This window comes from Sus scrofa, chromosome 14 (genome assembly GCF_054392235.1).
Source record: "Sus scrofa isolate SSC_HxYL_T2T_F1_AM1 chromosome 14, Sscrofa_HxYL_maternal_Yorkshire_Landrace_v2.0, whole genome shotgun sequence".
Classification (NCBI taxonomy): domain Eukaryota; kingdom Metazoa; phylum Chordata; class Mammalia; order Artiodactyla; family Suidae; genus Sus; species Sus scrofa.
This window is the reverse complement of record NC_139396.1, coordinates 74,020,345-74,036,228: the sequence shown is the minus strand read 5'-3', so window position 1 is coordinate 74,036,228 and position 15,884 is coordinate 74,020,345. Positions and strand designations below refer to the sequence as shown.

The 15,884-nt window shown below is 37.5% G+C and overlaps 1 protein-coding gene and 1 long non-coding RNA gene across 16 annotated transcripts in view; one reads left to right on the top strand and one right to left on the bottom strand.

Moving 5' to 3' along the window:
• The window catches only part of CHRM3 (cholinergic receptor muscarinic 3), a 542,465-nt gene that overhangs the window by 377,931 nt on the left and 148,650 nt on the right, over window positions 1-15,884 (top strand). The window lies entirely within an intron of this gene.
• Window positions 1-15,884, bottom strand: part of LOC146396785 (uncharacterized) — a 52,390-nt gene that overhangs the window by 3,526 nt on the left and 32,980 nt on the right. The window contains exons 3-7 of one of the 4 annotated variants that reach the window (XR_014827803.1): window positions 14,914-15,029; window positions 11,689-11,779; window positions 6,126-6,371; window positions 4,343-4,438; window positions 1,361-1,456 (exon numbers count right to left, since the gene is read on the bottom strand). This is a non-coding gene — a long non-coding RNA (uncharacterized LOC146396785). The remainder of the gene's footprint in view (window positions 1-1,360; window positions 1,457-4,342; window positions 4,439-6,125; window positions 6,372-11,688; window positions 11,780-14,913; window positions 15,030-15,884) is intronic. The other 3 variants (XR_014827804.1, XR_014827805.1, XR_014827806.1) reach the window with 3 other exon arrangements.

The window sequence follows — 15,884 nt, the reverse complement described above, 5'->3', positions numbered from 1 at the left end:
TGTAGGTATAGAGTATGTACAAATTTCATATTTCTTGAACACTTAAGAGAGTTCACAAAATATCCAGGCCTTCCTGTCACAGAGTGTTCTGTCTATGTGACATCAGATATAGAGAATCCAGATGCAAAAGCATGAATGCTTCTATAGCCCAGGATCTCACACGCTCTCTTGGCCAGGTGGGTGGGAGTGGTTTCTAAGTAAGAAAGTCAGTCAGTCGAGCTTCCAACTAGCTAATAAGCAACTTTAAGAACAGTCAGGTGACTAAACTTCCAAACAAAAACTTCCAGAAGGCTTAATATTAATGCAACAGTAAGTTTAGCAAAGGGATGGAGTATAAAACCACCGCCAACAAATTTACAAAAGTCCTGAGTTCTTATCCTGGCTTTGCCTGTAAAACATTGTATCCTTTAAAAGTCCCTTAAATTCCCCCATGCCTCTGGAACATCCTATTAAAAAATACTGTGTCTCTTCCTCTTGGAAAATATTGTGAGATTTAAAGAGAGGTAATGGGAAAGGATCTTCTGCACATTTAAAATATACATCAGGTATGTGTTACTTATGATATAGGGTACGTATATATAAATAGAGACGCTTGTAGAGAGATTGAAACACATTAATTCCTAGGACTTTATAATCCTAAGGGAAAAGAGAATATTTGGGGCATTTAAAGCATATGTGGGTACAGAATACAGATGGAGTTCATAGGATATATGTTAAAAAATGTAACAAAAATAGAAAATGTAGATAGAAAGGACTTTTGCTTGCTGATCGAATTTTTTTTGTTTGGGTTCACCTCTTTTTCAGCTGACTTTTGTGCATTTTTTTTTCTGATAATACCTTGTAAATGTCTGCTACATACAACATGAAGAGCAAGCTTGTGTGATTGTTTTAAAAATGATGTTTTTTGTACATGCCTCAGATAAATTGAAGTTGAATTGCTAATTAGATATTAAGGTATTAAACCAATGGCATAAAATGTGTCCTCAGAAACCTAAACATTTCAGATGTGAAACCTAAATTCCAATGCTGTGTCCTCCATTTCTCCTGCAGGTAAAGGAAAGCAACCCAAAAAGAACCATCTCAAACTTATGTAAAACAACTTCCTGTTCCTCTAAAAGTGTAGGTCCTTGTGATAAAAACAACTCCTTAGGAAAAGAAATATATACCCCATTTTTCAAATCTATTTGTCAATAGGAATTTTTTCTCATAATTAATACAGGATTAGTGTTCACTTCTTAGGCATTTTATTCCATCAGGCTGACTGTTTAAAGGTATTTTTTTTTTTTTTTTTTTTTTGGAAAGCATTGAAATAAAGACTGACAGTGGTCAGGAGAGGGTAAATATATAACCATTGCTGTACCTGATAGATGCCAGGTAGTGACGACCCCCCTTGTCAGCAAGAAGCAGTCAGAGTGGTCCTCGCTCCTTTTCCCCCCAACAGTTAGGGTCTCCAACTCTAGAAGGGAGGATTGAAGCGGAATAATAACTCAAGTCCTCAGTGCAGGAGCATGGGCTTCGATGCGTTCTTTGATATGGCCATGGATTAACGTTTGTGGCCTAAGGGCTCCAGGGAGTAGCATCCCCACAGCCCTTGTTTACTATAGAGAGTGTACCTACGCCCAAATGGACATTAATCCCTAACCCCCTGTGATTCAGTTTATGTCAAGAAAAGGGCAAAGAAACCATGAGAGTTAGGGGACATTTCCACCCCTAACATCCCTTTTGGACAAGGACTGATAATAGGTAATTGGGCAAAGCCAGTGGGAGAAAACCACATCTTTCTGGACCCCACGTTGGTACCCCCTCCCCTATCTTTAAGGGATAAAAACCTCTATAGGACAATAGCAAGCAGGGGCTCTTCTCCCCCTTCCCAGCAGCCCTGGGAGCTATTTGCTTTCCTTAAATAAAGGCTTTGCTAAATAAATAAATATTTTTTAAAAAAATAGATGCCAGGTAGTCACCAGAGTTAGGAAGGGATGGGGTGAATAGGGGATACAAAGATGAAGGAAGCAGGACTTGTGCCTTCTAGGAGAGATCAACCTGGTGAAAATAAGTTTGTAAAAAATTAACTACAGGGCAGGATTAAATAAGTTCTAAGTTCAGGTCAGAAAAAAGAAACATGCTCATAAGAAATAAAGGAAGGAATTTTTAATTTTAAACTTTTGTTGGTAGTTTGGAATTCTATTTTTTTTCCTTTTTATTTGATTTATTTTTTATTTTTTTGGCCACACTCATGGCATGAGGAGGTTCCTAGGCCAGGGACTGAACCCTAACAACAGTGGTGACAATGCCAGATCCTTAACTCACTGAGCCAGCAGGGAACTCCTCTACTTTTTTCTTTATCTGATGCTTCCTTTATTGAAATCCTTAGACACTATATAGGGATTGCTTATGGAGAGATGTAGAGGGCCAAGTATGTTTTTCAGGTTTAACCTTTTCCCATATCATAAGTTACTTCTCCATGGGGCATTACTTCTCCATGGGGCCAGGCTAGATAGAGCATGAGTGATGTTTTTTTTCCTTCTGAATATATCCTGCATGATTTTGCACATGTAGGTTTTGAATTTCTTCTTTAATTCAGTTGCTTTATGACAGTAATGGTGGGGCCCCTTGCTTTTCCCTGCCAGCATCAGGAGAACCTAGGCAGTCAGTAGAGAGGACAGCTGTGTGTCACCATCGTGTCACCCTCATCCAGGCTAATAAAGCTCTGATCAGTGTTATCTGCAATTCCTTGATCCTATCTCAGAGGTCTAAGGCAAAGGCATCTATATTGTTGTTAGGTCACTCACAGACGCCAGAGAAATTTAGTTCCAGAGTTGCTGGTCCTTATAGATTAGAAGCCCCAAGGTCTTCTGCACTTCACAATGTAAATTTTGGTAATGCAGTTATTGACCTATTCAGCATATAGAATACTTCTATAAGCACCATGTCCCAAAAGGGATCGTGGTATTTTGCTGGCAGTTTTGTGGCTGTAACTTCTTTTTCTAGACCACTCAGTAATTCCATACACTTTTTCTTCTCAGGGTCCAGAATTACTTGGAGCCCACTTATTCCTTTCAGGTCAACACTTCATTTCTTTTGGTCAAATTCTGTTACAGGAGTCTCCTTTCCTCTTAAAAATTGCTTTAAGAAACAAAACCACAAATGTCATTGTATAACTACCTCATTTTAAAAATACTTACAGATTTTAAAAGAATGTATATATGTATGTGTGACCAGGTCACCTTGCTGTACAGTAGAAAACTGACAGAAAATCAGTTATAATGGAAAAAAGTAAAACTGATTAAAAATAAAAAATATGAAGTAAATAAAAATACTTACAGATTTTAGAGCACTCTGTTTTAATACCCAGCAAAGCTCGCTAATAAATCATGTTAACACCCTGCTGTGGAAGGACTCACAGTGCTTGGCAAGTACAGCTGACCTATGGCATTTTCAGATTTCTTAGCTTTTATTTGACTATGTGTTGTTGCTCTCCAATTCAGTGGGCATAGGTTTGTAGAAGGCTAGATTCTAATGGGACCTGGGACCACTGAGGGATGCTAGACAGTATCTGTCTTTAAATGTCCTTGTGACTTTTGGTCTTCCGGCAGTCTTAGCTTAATCAGTAATACCTGCAACATGGAAAATGTATTTGTGAAAAATGGTCGTCCAGTAAAAGAAATAATCTCGATGAAATGTAAAAATACGTTTAACTTGTGCTATGAGGATATTCATAGGAAATATGTGACTTCCTATGAAAATATGATTCAGAAAAAAGCTAGGTGCCTGGATAAACATTTCAGTAATCATGGTTTTAAGGATTCAAGGATGTTTGCCCTAGGAGTTTTATCTACTCTTAGGATGGATGAGGGAAAGGACTCCAGAGATGCTGGCTTCCTAGGTGACCAAGGGAAGGCTGGTGAAGGTCAGTGGAAAGACAGCAGGTTGATGACTGCCACACCAGGAACTATTGAATTTAAAATAACTAACATTGGCTATACATCTGAAACTGATATCATATTGGAAATCCACTAGACTTCAATAAAAACTAAAGTAGGTAATAAAAAGAATCAAAACCTTTGTTCATAGGCACATTTACTTGTCCCAAAATGAACGTATGCATATGAGTTTTATATCAATTTGCCATAGAGTGATATTCAAGTAAAATGCACTTCCTTAAATTCACATTTCTGGTGATGCTTATCTTTTCAGTAGATGAGTTACCTAACCTTTTGATTTCAGAAGCATTTTAACCCCAGAAGTATTTAACACTCCCTTCCATCATAACTTTATCCAGTGTGGCATTCTCAGCATATTTCTTCATTCTAACACCTCTGTCCATCCCCACCTTTAGACTTGCCTAATCTATAGCCTGGATGATAGGAATCACCTTCTCATTGATCCATCTGCACAAAGACTCCTTACTTCAGACTCTTTGCACTGTGACCAGGATTCTCTCCAAAAGAAAAAAAAGAAAAAAGAAAAAAAGAAGAAAATCTGTATAGAGCAAATCTACTTCTAGAAAACTTTTCTACAGAAATACTCACTTAAAAGGACAAAGATAAAATACATCAAAATGTTATATTTGTGACAAAACAGTCAAGTGAACCCAAATATCTGTCAATATGGAAATGATGAAATTTATCCTAGTGCATAAATATTATAGATCAGCAGTCATCAAACTTTTTTTGTAAAGGTCCATATAGTAATATTGTAAGCTTTCAGGCTACATGGTCTCTATCAAAAGTACTCAGCTCTGCTCTTATATCAAGAAAGTAGCAATAGACAAGACATAAACAAATGAATGTGACTGTATCCCAATAAAACTTTATTTACAAAAACAAGGTTGTGCTAATTTGACCCATCTACACATGGGCTGTCAAGCCTATTGTAGATTACTATGTAAATATCTAGAAAGATGACATAAATCTGCATGTGCTGACAGGGAAGGATATCCACAGTATTACTCTTATGTAAACAGTATACTACAAATATATCCAGTGTTCATTACCCTATCTTTGTTTGTGTTTCTACCTGTTAAAAAGATAGATACATACTCAGACAGAGATAGAGACAGATACAAACAGAGAAATAAATAGATAAAATAAATGACACAGCATCATGGAATAGAAAAATCCAGAAGAATACATCCCAGATGTTACTAGAAGCTTCTCCTGAGATAGGATAAGTGTGAAGACAAGGAAAGTTTCCATTTTTATATATTTGTATTATTTTAAACTTTTACATGTTATATATTATATTTTTGTTAGAGAAAAATATTGAAATAATGAATTCTCTCCCCAAATCTCTCTCTCCCTCCACTGTTTAAAGACCTTCTATTGCTGTGCATTGTCTTTAGGATAAACTCTAAGCAGTTGATCAGAGCATCAAAAGAAGTTGATGATCTGTCCAGCTATCCTCTCTGATCTCATCTCCCATCATCCTACCTCTTCTAGTTCTCTCTACTCACATGGCTGCCATACTGTTCTGTGACTCCCTCTCTTTACAACAGATGGCTTCCCTGTCTCTCAATGGCTTTTGCCCTGCTTCATCCCCAAACAACTCCTTAACTCAGATTCCACAGTTCCCGGTAGATTTCCCTTCTTTCACATGTTTCCCAACCCCTTCAGGCAGAAGTTGCTCCTAGTGCTTTAATTTAATGAATGCTTGGTTCCATTTTCCATATCCACTATTAGAATTAGTTTCTTATGATTTCTGAATCCCCACACTCAGCATAGAGTTAGTACTCATTAAATCTGTGCAGATGAAGACTTCTATTTAAGGAAATATTTTGAGTATCTTAGTGACAGGAAGATTTTTTACATTGAAATTTAAAATATTCAGTAAAGTCTATAGTACAGACTCATATGGCAAAATTTTTAAACATCTCCATGTAGAAAAGGGTTCTTTATTAATGATCTATAAGGGAAAAAAGGGCACATTTGGATCTGCCTTAGGGTTTAATGTACTCACGTGTTTTCATCATCATCTAAGTAGCCAACACAAACTAAGGCTTTTTGCATTGTAAGTCAAACAGCACATTCTATTCTAAGGTATTGACTTTATAACTATATTTGTAGTGAAAATGTTCAGCTGCAAATGATAGAATACTCTATTAATGGCCTAGAATATTAAGTGCTTACTTGTCTCAAATATGAAATAGTCTAGAGGACGGCAGGTGTTGATCTTGAATTCACTGTTCAACATTGGCATCAGGAGCAAATATCCTTTCCATCTTTACTTTGACTATTTCTTAGCACATTGGTTTTCCCCATCCTTGTTGCCTCATGGTTGCAGGGTGATTATTGCACCACCAAGAATCATGTCCATGTTCAAAGCAGGAGGCAAAGTATAAAAACAGAAGACCTTCTCATCTTTGTCTTTTAATTCTGAAAGAGAAGTCATTACTGACATCTTTCCATTATATTTCACTGGCACCTTACCAGTGGCCGCTCGTATCAGTCTAGTCAAGGGAAATGAGAAGATGATTAGTTTAAATCAGTTGTGATTCAACCCTTAGACTTGTAGAATGAGTACGGCCTTCCTTAATTAAAGAATCTCTACCTGTTACCTCAGTATATAAGGATTTCATTATAATAGAAGATGGAAGGAAAATGAGTCCTTGGTGAGCAAAGACCTTATGCATCAATATCGCTTAGCCATTGTCAAATTGGTAGATGACTGGACCCAGATATACTAGAGAAAAAAATCCTGAAACTTGTAGTTAGAAGGATTCTAGTTCTACTATTTAGCAGCTATGGGACTGAGATAATTACTTGATTTCTGGACTTTGTTCTCTATCTATAAACTAGGAGAAAATACCATATATCTCATGAGATTTTTGTGAGGGCTTAATCAAGATGGCTCACCTCAAAGCCAAGCACAGTGCACCCTGTGGTTGGCAATACCAGCATCCTTTTTATTGGCCTTGGCACAGGAATTGAACTTGGTAGATTCTTCTTTATCCTTGAGTTTAGGTCTCCATTTGAGTCCACTGGTGTCACTGTTCTTTGTACAGTCATGACTGTGTCAGGCTGGATATAAATTAGGTGCTCTTAAAGCACTAAGTATGTATTGAAATAGTCAAAGTGAGACTACCTCAGCAATGTGTTTATTTAAAGAGAGTGGTGAGCTGCTCACAATACATAGCAGTTCCCATGTTGCTTAATCATGAAAGCCAAATATTGTCTCAACGTGAGAAGAAAGATTTGTATCATCAGAATGGAGAAGAAAATTAAATTTACTAACCAATGCAAAATGACATTTCTTTTGAATCTGAAGTCCTTGGATGACATAGCTTTGGTAAAATGTTTTGTTCATCAATGATGACAGACATTCCATTAAATAAAATAATGAGCCTGAGGGACTGCATCATGCTTTCAGAATGGTATTGACCACCAAGGCTCTTCACCCATCCTTTCCTTCTGGCAACTTTCTCCAAATTCTGGGGTTCCATTAGGTCATAGATGGATGTAGTTGAGGTCCCTCAATTTAGAAACAAGAAATATCTGATCACCACTTTGTCAGATATACCTGCTAATAAAAAGGAGCAGGAAGGTTTTCCCTTCACAGAGAAAAAGGGCACCATGTACTACTCAGACATTCCCTGACAGCTGCTCTGTGGTACAGAGAAGGAAAGATGGGGAAGGGGAAATAGCTTCCCTAAAGTGCAGTGTGCAGTAGTTCTGGAATCCTTCCTGTCATAAAAGAGAGAGGTAAGCTCCATGGAGAAAAAAGGATTCGGAAGAAAAACAAAAGTCAAAAAACTTCCCATGTGTTCTTTATATGAATTCCATCATTTTGGAGCACCACTGAATTGAAACTTTGCAATAAGTGCTATTTGATATCCCTCCTTTATCTGACAGCCTTCCGTATCTGTTCTAATCTGGGATCATGGCTCCAAAAGAAAAGTTTATTTCTTTAGGTAATTTAAAAAAAAAAGAATTCAGATTGGTCTGGGGAATTGCTAAAATATCAAACAATAACTTTACCTTTGACATCCACATTAATAATCCAGTAACACTTTTATATTTATTATTAAAGAAATAGTTTGAAGCTTGAAAGTTTTCCTACTTACATCTTCAGGAATATTTGAACTGCAGCCTTGTGCAATTAAGTATTACTCCCTGAAAAGTACTTATTTGGGAAACTCCAGGTACTCTTTTTATATTTAATAGAGTTAAGCTTTCTATTTTATTTTATTTTTTAAATTGTATTTATTTATTTGTAAAGTATAGTTGATTTACAGTATTGTTTCAGTATCTGCTGTACAGCATAGTCACCCAGTCATATCTATATATGTGTGTGTGTGTGTGTACATTTTTTTCTTCATCCTATCTTGCATCATGTTCTATCCCAAGAGATTGTATATAGTTTGCCATGTTGTACAGTAGGACCTCATTGCTTCTCCATTCTAAATGTAGTAGTTTGCACCTACCAACTCCAAACTCCCTGTCCACTCCACTCCCTTCTCCCTCCCCCTGGCAACACAAGTCTGTTCTCTATGCCTAATACAGTAAGCTTTTTAAAAATTGCAAGACTGTCTATGAAGATGTTCAAGATTTCTACCCAGATGGGAGAGACTTTTTAGTTTTGAAAACCTTACCTAAAAGAATTCATAAAAAATTTTTCAAAACACATATTATCCTTTGCAATATGAACAGAGAAAGAGCGTCAGTCTCCTTAAATAGAAAAGTCAATTTAGCTTTAACTTGTACTTTGAGAACTTCTAAAATCTCACAAAGTAGCAGTTGCTGTTTTCCATAGCTAGCTATAACCTATGGCCGTGCCTATAATATATTTGATCAAGATTCAATTTTAGGCTGCTTGGTAAAAGAAAGCACAAGGTATTGGACAAAATAAATTGTGGAATACCATCATGTCATGGGAGAAACAGATAAGGGGTATATTACATTAGAATATTATGTAATCAGTGGAGAAGTGAAACTATCCTAGAGCAGAATTTGGGGAGAAGCTGCCTGAGGTTTAGGGCTGCTGCTAGTGATACCAGAAAGGGCAGAAAACAAAAGGTTTTTAAATTTCAGTAAGGGGGAAAATTTCTGGGAAAGATTGATTTGGCTATAGGGCCCTGTTGCAGCATCTCAACATTAAAAGACATTTAACTGATGGAGGTATGTGTACACCTGAAGATCTATCATGTTTTATACATCTTCTAATAAGAGAAGTATGATGGGTTTTGTGCATCTCTTCTGTCTTTTGTGCTTTTTGTTCATTTTTCCATTCATTTTGCTTTGTATTGTCTTCTATGTTGAAAGGGACATCATATGATGATTTTGCCTCTCTTACTTCCATAGCAGCATAATACAGTCACTAAAAGCACAGACCATGGAGCCAGACTCCTTGGGTTTGAATCCAGGCTCCACCTGTTATCAGCTTTGTGCTTCAGTTTTCTCATCTATAAAATAGGAATGATAATAGTTCCTTCGTATAAAGATTACATGAATTAATGATTGTAAAGTCCTTAAAACAATGATTGTAAAGCCCCCTCCAGGGGAAAGTGGAGGGAGTAGGATAGATGGACGTTTGGGAGGTTTTTTGGATGCAAACTGTTGTATTTGGAATGGATGGGCAATGGGGCCCTACTGTACCGCACAGGAAAATGTGTGTGATTGGGTCATTTTGCTATACAACAGAACTTGAAGAAACATTGTAAATCAACTAACTATAATAGTAATAAAAAATTAATTTTAAAAAATGGCTAAAACATAGCAAACACCTATGTAAGTATATCCTAAATCAATTTAAAAGCAAAGTACCAGTTATTAAATAGGATAACAAGATAAAGAATTGTTCAATATATTATCATTTCTCTCAGTGTTGCTTCTCAGAACTAAATACCATACTCCACATCTCCCTCACCTCTGTCAGACAGTAAGCCCTTCACAAAGCTTTATGAAAGGAAAGGAGGAAGAAGAAGAAAAGGAAGGAGGGGAAAGCAAGACTCTGTCCTCGGGAAAGGATCTACTAAGTGAGGACTATTCAGGGAACTGACTACAGCGTGAATTGTAAAGTAGGACATCCTTCATCCATGAGCTGGAAGGTGATTCTCTCCACCAAAGGTTTTTGACTGTCTGTGTTATGCACCATACTATTTGTATTCTGGAAAAAGGTTAGTTTTTTTTTAATGTGTTTCACTGAAGTATACCTGATTTATAGTGTTGTGTTAATTTCTGCTGTACAGCACAGTGATTCAGTTTTATGTATATACACACATTATTTTTCGTTTTCTTTTCCATTATGGTTTATCGCAGGATATTGAATATAGTTCCCTGTGCTCTAGAGTAGGGCCTTGTTGTTTATCCATTCTATATATAATAGTTTGCATCTGCTAATCCCAAATTCCCACTCCATCCTTCTGCTCCCCCCCACCCACTGGCAACCACAAGCATTTGTCTTTCTCTTTCTGACTTACTTCACTTAGTATGATATCTCTAGTTCCATCCATGTTGCTGCAAATGGCATTGATTCTTTTTATGGCCAAATAATATTCCATTATGTGTTTGTACCACATTTTATTTATCCATTCACCTGACAATGGACATTTAGGCTTTTTCCAGGTCTTGGCTATTTTGAATAGTGCTGCTGTGAACATAGGGGTACATGTATCTTTCCAAATTATAGTTTTGTCTGGCTATATGTCCAGGAATGTGACTGCTAGATCAAATGGAAACTCTATTTTTAGTTTTTTGAGGAACTTCCATAGTGGCTGTACCATTTTACATTCTCACCAACAGAGTAGAAAGGTTCTCTTTAGAAAAGGTTGTTAAACAGATGGTTGTGAACAATAGGAAAATAGAAGACATCCCTTGAAATAAATTAGAACTCCCCAAAAGATAGTCATGCCAAACCAACATCATCATCTATTTGATAGAAGAGATAAGTAGAGTCAAACATTGTGCATCTTGCCTTCAGAAAGACATTTATTGGGTCCCCTTTGTGGCTTAGCAGTAACAAACCCTACTAGTATCCATAAGGATGCAGGTTTGATCCCTGGCCTCACTCGGTGGGTGAAGGATCTGGCATTGGTGTGAGCTGCAGTGTAAGATGAAGATGCAGCTCGAATCTAGCATTGCTGTGGTTGTGGTGTAGGCTGGCAGCTACAGCTCCAATTCGACTCCTAGCCTTCCATATGCTGCAGGTGCAGCCCTAAAAAGACAAAAAGAAAGAAACAAATCTTTGGCAAAGTTCTCAGAGTACAGTGATTAAAAAAGATGTAGATTTGCTTAATAATGCAGTGAGATGGATGTTCAATTGTATTAATAAATATAAAAATGAAAACTAACAATATTCTATAAACCCTTTATCTGGAAATTGTGCTTTATGGAGTGGGATAGTCAAAATCAACTTCAACAAAGACTTCAACTACACATAACATTGAATATATCATGTTTAAGTCAGTTACCTTTAAGCCTAAAATTTGGGCAAGGCACACAGTTTTTTGTTAAGGGAATTAGGGGGTGTGTAGTGCACAAATGTTGGGGGAAAAGTACAGCCTTCTTCCGTTCTTAGAGCAGCTGGGTTATAAGGCTCTTATAATTTATGCTGTTTAGATACAAATGCAGTGCAAAAAAAAAAAAAAACCAAAGGCTTGTAAAGACCAAACTGTATTCTAGGTTTTTAATGTAAGACATTAGCAACAAACTTAAATCCCCCAAATAGTCGGAGGGAGTATTGCTGGATACTTACAGAAAATACCATTGGCCAGTTTCTTTTCTTCAAGGGAACTTAAGAAACACAGAACTGGATTTGACCTTTGATCATCCACTTGATCTTCTGCCTAAAAGCAGAACATTAAGTAAGGCCATATCCTTAAACTCTAACATTGCAGGAATGTAGTCTCAAAACAGAAAATTGCACTGTTAGACTTGATATCATGCAAGATTTTTGGAGTTCTGTATATTTGCAACCTTTAACAATTCTTGAAGTAATGAGTGACAAAAGTTTACCATATACTGATTAAGCGGTACTTTTATTTATCCTAAATTGACTTCTGAGATCTCCAAGACATCACCTCTACCACCCTCTCTCTATTCAGGGTTTTAACAGCATCTGGCTATAAAAGTCCCATGTTTACCCTACCCATGCCCTTTTGATTTTGTCGACTTCCATCAGCTCCCTCTCCACATTCATCTTGGCAGACGAGAATTTATACAAATTTAACAGCACCCTCCAGACCTTGATCATTTCCACTCCTTTGCTCTGGCTCTCCTCCAGCAGCATTATAGGATTCTCACAGGGCAGTAATAAGGAACTCAAGTCCCTGCTGTGAGGTGGATGATTGTGAGTTGTTGGTTTGCATACAGTGTTTTCCTGATAGCAGCTAGGGGATTTGGATTAGATTCAGAAATGACTTGGACATTACCCACATGCAATCCTGTAATTCCTCTCCTTAGAGCCACAATTGCAAGGGATGCCAGGTCCCATTCATTTTGGCCTTTTTTGTCCAACTTTTCCTTCTCTGATTATAAACACTTGCCATGACCATATAAAGTCCTGTCCTTAAAGGAGACTCACATAGTTTCAGAAAGGTGATGTCTCTGAGTGAAGCTCCATTTCCATTCTTCCTTTGAAAAGTATAGTTTAACAGTATCTTCTTGTCACTTGTCAGAAGGAGAAATGGACAGTTTTTCCTCTCTTATATTTACAGTGATCATTTACTAATCAGTCTTGACTTATGGGTTAGTTTGGTTTTGTTTGCATATGTTTTTCAGGCACAGAATTAACTTATTAGCAGCAATGCCTTACATAAGTCATTTGAGCCTCCCTGGATAAATATTTAGGGTATTTGTGGAGTGGGGGGAAGGGGTTGAGTCATTTCTAATGCCTCTTCCAGCTCTATTTTTTCAGTGATTTGAGTTTAGCCTTTTTCTTCTTCTATTGCTTACTAGATTTACATTATTAAATTGTTCATTAAAACCAAACAGCATTATATCCCATAGTTGTCTAGCATTCCCATTGTCTCCTCAGTTCCCTTGCTCTCTTTCCAATTTGCCATCTGTCCATTTGCTGACTTGGCAATATCCCTACCACCCTTGTGCCAGCTTTGCAACCTCTCAGCAAGGCTCATAACTCCTTTCACGTGATTCAAGGGTCTCAGTATAAATAGAACCAGGGAGACAGCAGAAGCCTTCCAGCCCCTGCAGTGTGATTGCTCCCCTGTAAACCACACCACACAAGGCACATCCAGCATCCCCTTGGCCCATGATTACTGGTGAACCCCTGTGACCTCATTTAGAAGTATTTCATTTATATGGACAAAGCAAACTTAATGAGTTGGGAAAAATAAAACCTAGTTATGTGATGTCTTAAAGTTGAATTCTGACTTACGAAGCCTGTATTATTTTAAATGGATTTTGGAATTTAGTTGAGATGAGCATTTGAAGATTTAAAAATAGAAAAATAAATCACTTAAGCCCCTGGCTTTCTGTCTGCCTGTGTAGAGACAACATAGCTTGTTTTCCTCTGCTACAGTCTCACCCTGTCTCTAGGCTTTTTATTCTTCCTCAAGATGTTTGCCCTACTCCTCTGTCTTTTCAGTGTGAGATTTCTTTCTTTTTTCCCTCTTTTTTTTGATGTTTATATAATTTCTTATTATCTCTATTGATATTTTGTGGAGTTCTCAGCTCATGTTTGCGTTAGACAATGATTTCTCCTGATCCTACGTATATTATCTGGGATTGACAAGGGTTAGTTTCTTCAGGGAAAAAAAGGGGGCTAAACTGACTGTGGGAGCAGCTGTCACCAAGAGGCTGGAGTTTTTATTTTAATCTTTGTGGAAAGGGTTAGTTTGCAGATCCTTCCTTCTTTGGCACTTAGGACCCTTTCCTGTGTGAAGGAGGAGAAATATTTTCTTTGGGTTAAAATATGTTTTTAAAAAATGGTGTGTGTGTGTGTGTGTGTGTGTGTGTGTGTGTGTGTGTGTGTGTGTACACGTGGGTATAAGTGATCTTAGAGAGTAGGTCCAAGTGTTTTCATGATATCAACTGATCTAATATTTTAAATATTATCTCAGATTACTGAGATACATTAAAGGGTTCATCAGCTGCACTTTTAAAATCTTTCATTTCCTCTATAACATTAGCCTATAGTTCTCCTGATGTCCACTTAATTTCAGGAGGACTGGATATTGCTGTACTCTAGATGCAATCTGATTTCACTTTATTTTTAAAACACACCCTAAGAGCACATCCTCCCCCAGTTATGTATAGCTTATTATATTAACATTTTCTGTCCACTGTGCTAGGCTGCGCTGGGGCAAAAGCAAATTATAATTATTACCAATGCTTATAAAATACTATGTGCCAAGTATCATTCCAAGTACTTTACAGGTATTGCCTCATTTAATCCTCACAACCTTCCTATGGGACAGAGACTGTTATTAGGCAAGTGAGACAGCAGTGTAGTGACAGCCAGCTTTAGGGGATCATTTAGCATAGTGGAAGGCAGGGTAGGAACTGGGTAAATAGTACAGGACAGGAGTGGAGAGCAATAGGCCAGGCTCTGGAAACTCTTGTAGCTAAACCAGGGATTTTGAATCTGGTAAAGGACATTATGCAAGCAGAGTCAATGATAAGATTTATTTTTCAGAAAGACCACTCTGGGTGAAATGCAGAGATGGTTGGCAAAAGGGCCACACAGAAGGCAGGACAACTAATTAATGGGAAATTGCAGTATACCAGAGGGAAGGTGAAATGGTTCAAATCTAGGAGGCTGGCTTTTGTAAATAGGTGCATGGTACTAGTTCATATAGAAAACGTAGGACCATCGGATAGGTAAAGAAAGATTGATTGAGTTCGATTTGTAATCTCTGGAGTCCAAAGTGCTAGAGTCATCAAATCATGGTACCCATCAGGCAGCTGAAGAGCCTTGTCTTAGCCAGAGGACATCTGATTTGAAGGAACAGCATCTCACCTTGAGGTAGCTTGTAAAAGGGAACTGAGACAGTTAAGTAAAGCCATCCATATATGGAGTGAGAAGTCCACAGGGCAGAGGATGCAGCATAAGTTGTGTAGAAGCTTGAAGGACACCTGCAAGGAGGAAAGAAAACCAGGAGAGAATTAAATCTTAGAAGCTAGAACAGGAGTTTCCAGTGGCAGGAATGATCCATAACCCAGATTCCTGAAAGAAGTAAAATGAGGATAGAAAAAGGATCAGGAGATTCAGCAATTCACGGGTCTCTGTGATGTGAAGAAAGGTCAGTGGAGTGAACAGGCTGCAGTGTGAGCAGTTATGACATATGAATGATATTGTATGCTATTTGTTTTTCTCTATCTAACTTACTTCACTTAGTATGACAATTTCCAAGTTCATCCTTATGGCTACAAATGGCATTATTTCATTCTCTTTTATGGCATACGCACACACATATACGCATACCACATCTTCCTTATCCATTCATCTGTTGATGGATACTTAGATTGCTTCCATATCTTGACTATTGCAGATAATGCCACTGTGAACATTGGGGTGCATGTATCTTTTTGAATTAGAATTTTTATTTTTTCCAAATATATGCCCAGGCGTGGGATTGCAGGCCCACATGGCAACTCTATTTTTAGTTTTTTAAGGAACCTCCATACTGTTCTCCATAGTGGCTGTACCAATTTCCATTCCCACCAACAGTGTAGGAGGTTTCTCTTTTCTTTGCACCCTCTCCAGCATTTATTATTTGTAGACTTTTTGATGATGGCAATTCTGACTAGTGTGAGGTGGTACCTCATTGTAGTTTTGATTTGCATTTCCTTGATAATTAGTGGTGTTAAGCATCTTTTTTTGTGCTTGTTGGCCATTTGTATGTCTTCTTTGAGCTCTAGCAACTAGGTGTTTTTTACCTTTTTTTATTTGGATGACCCCACATGAAAAACTCTGTAGTCCATGATAAA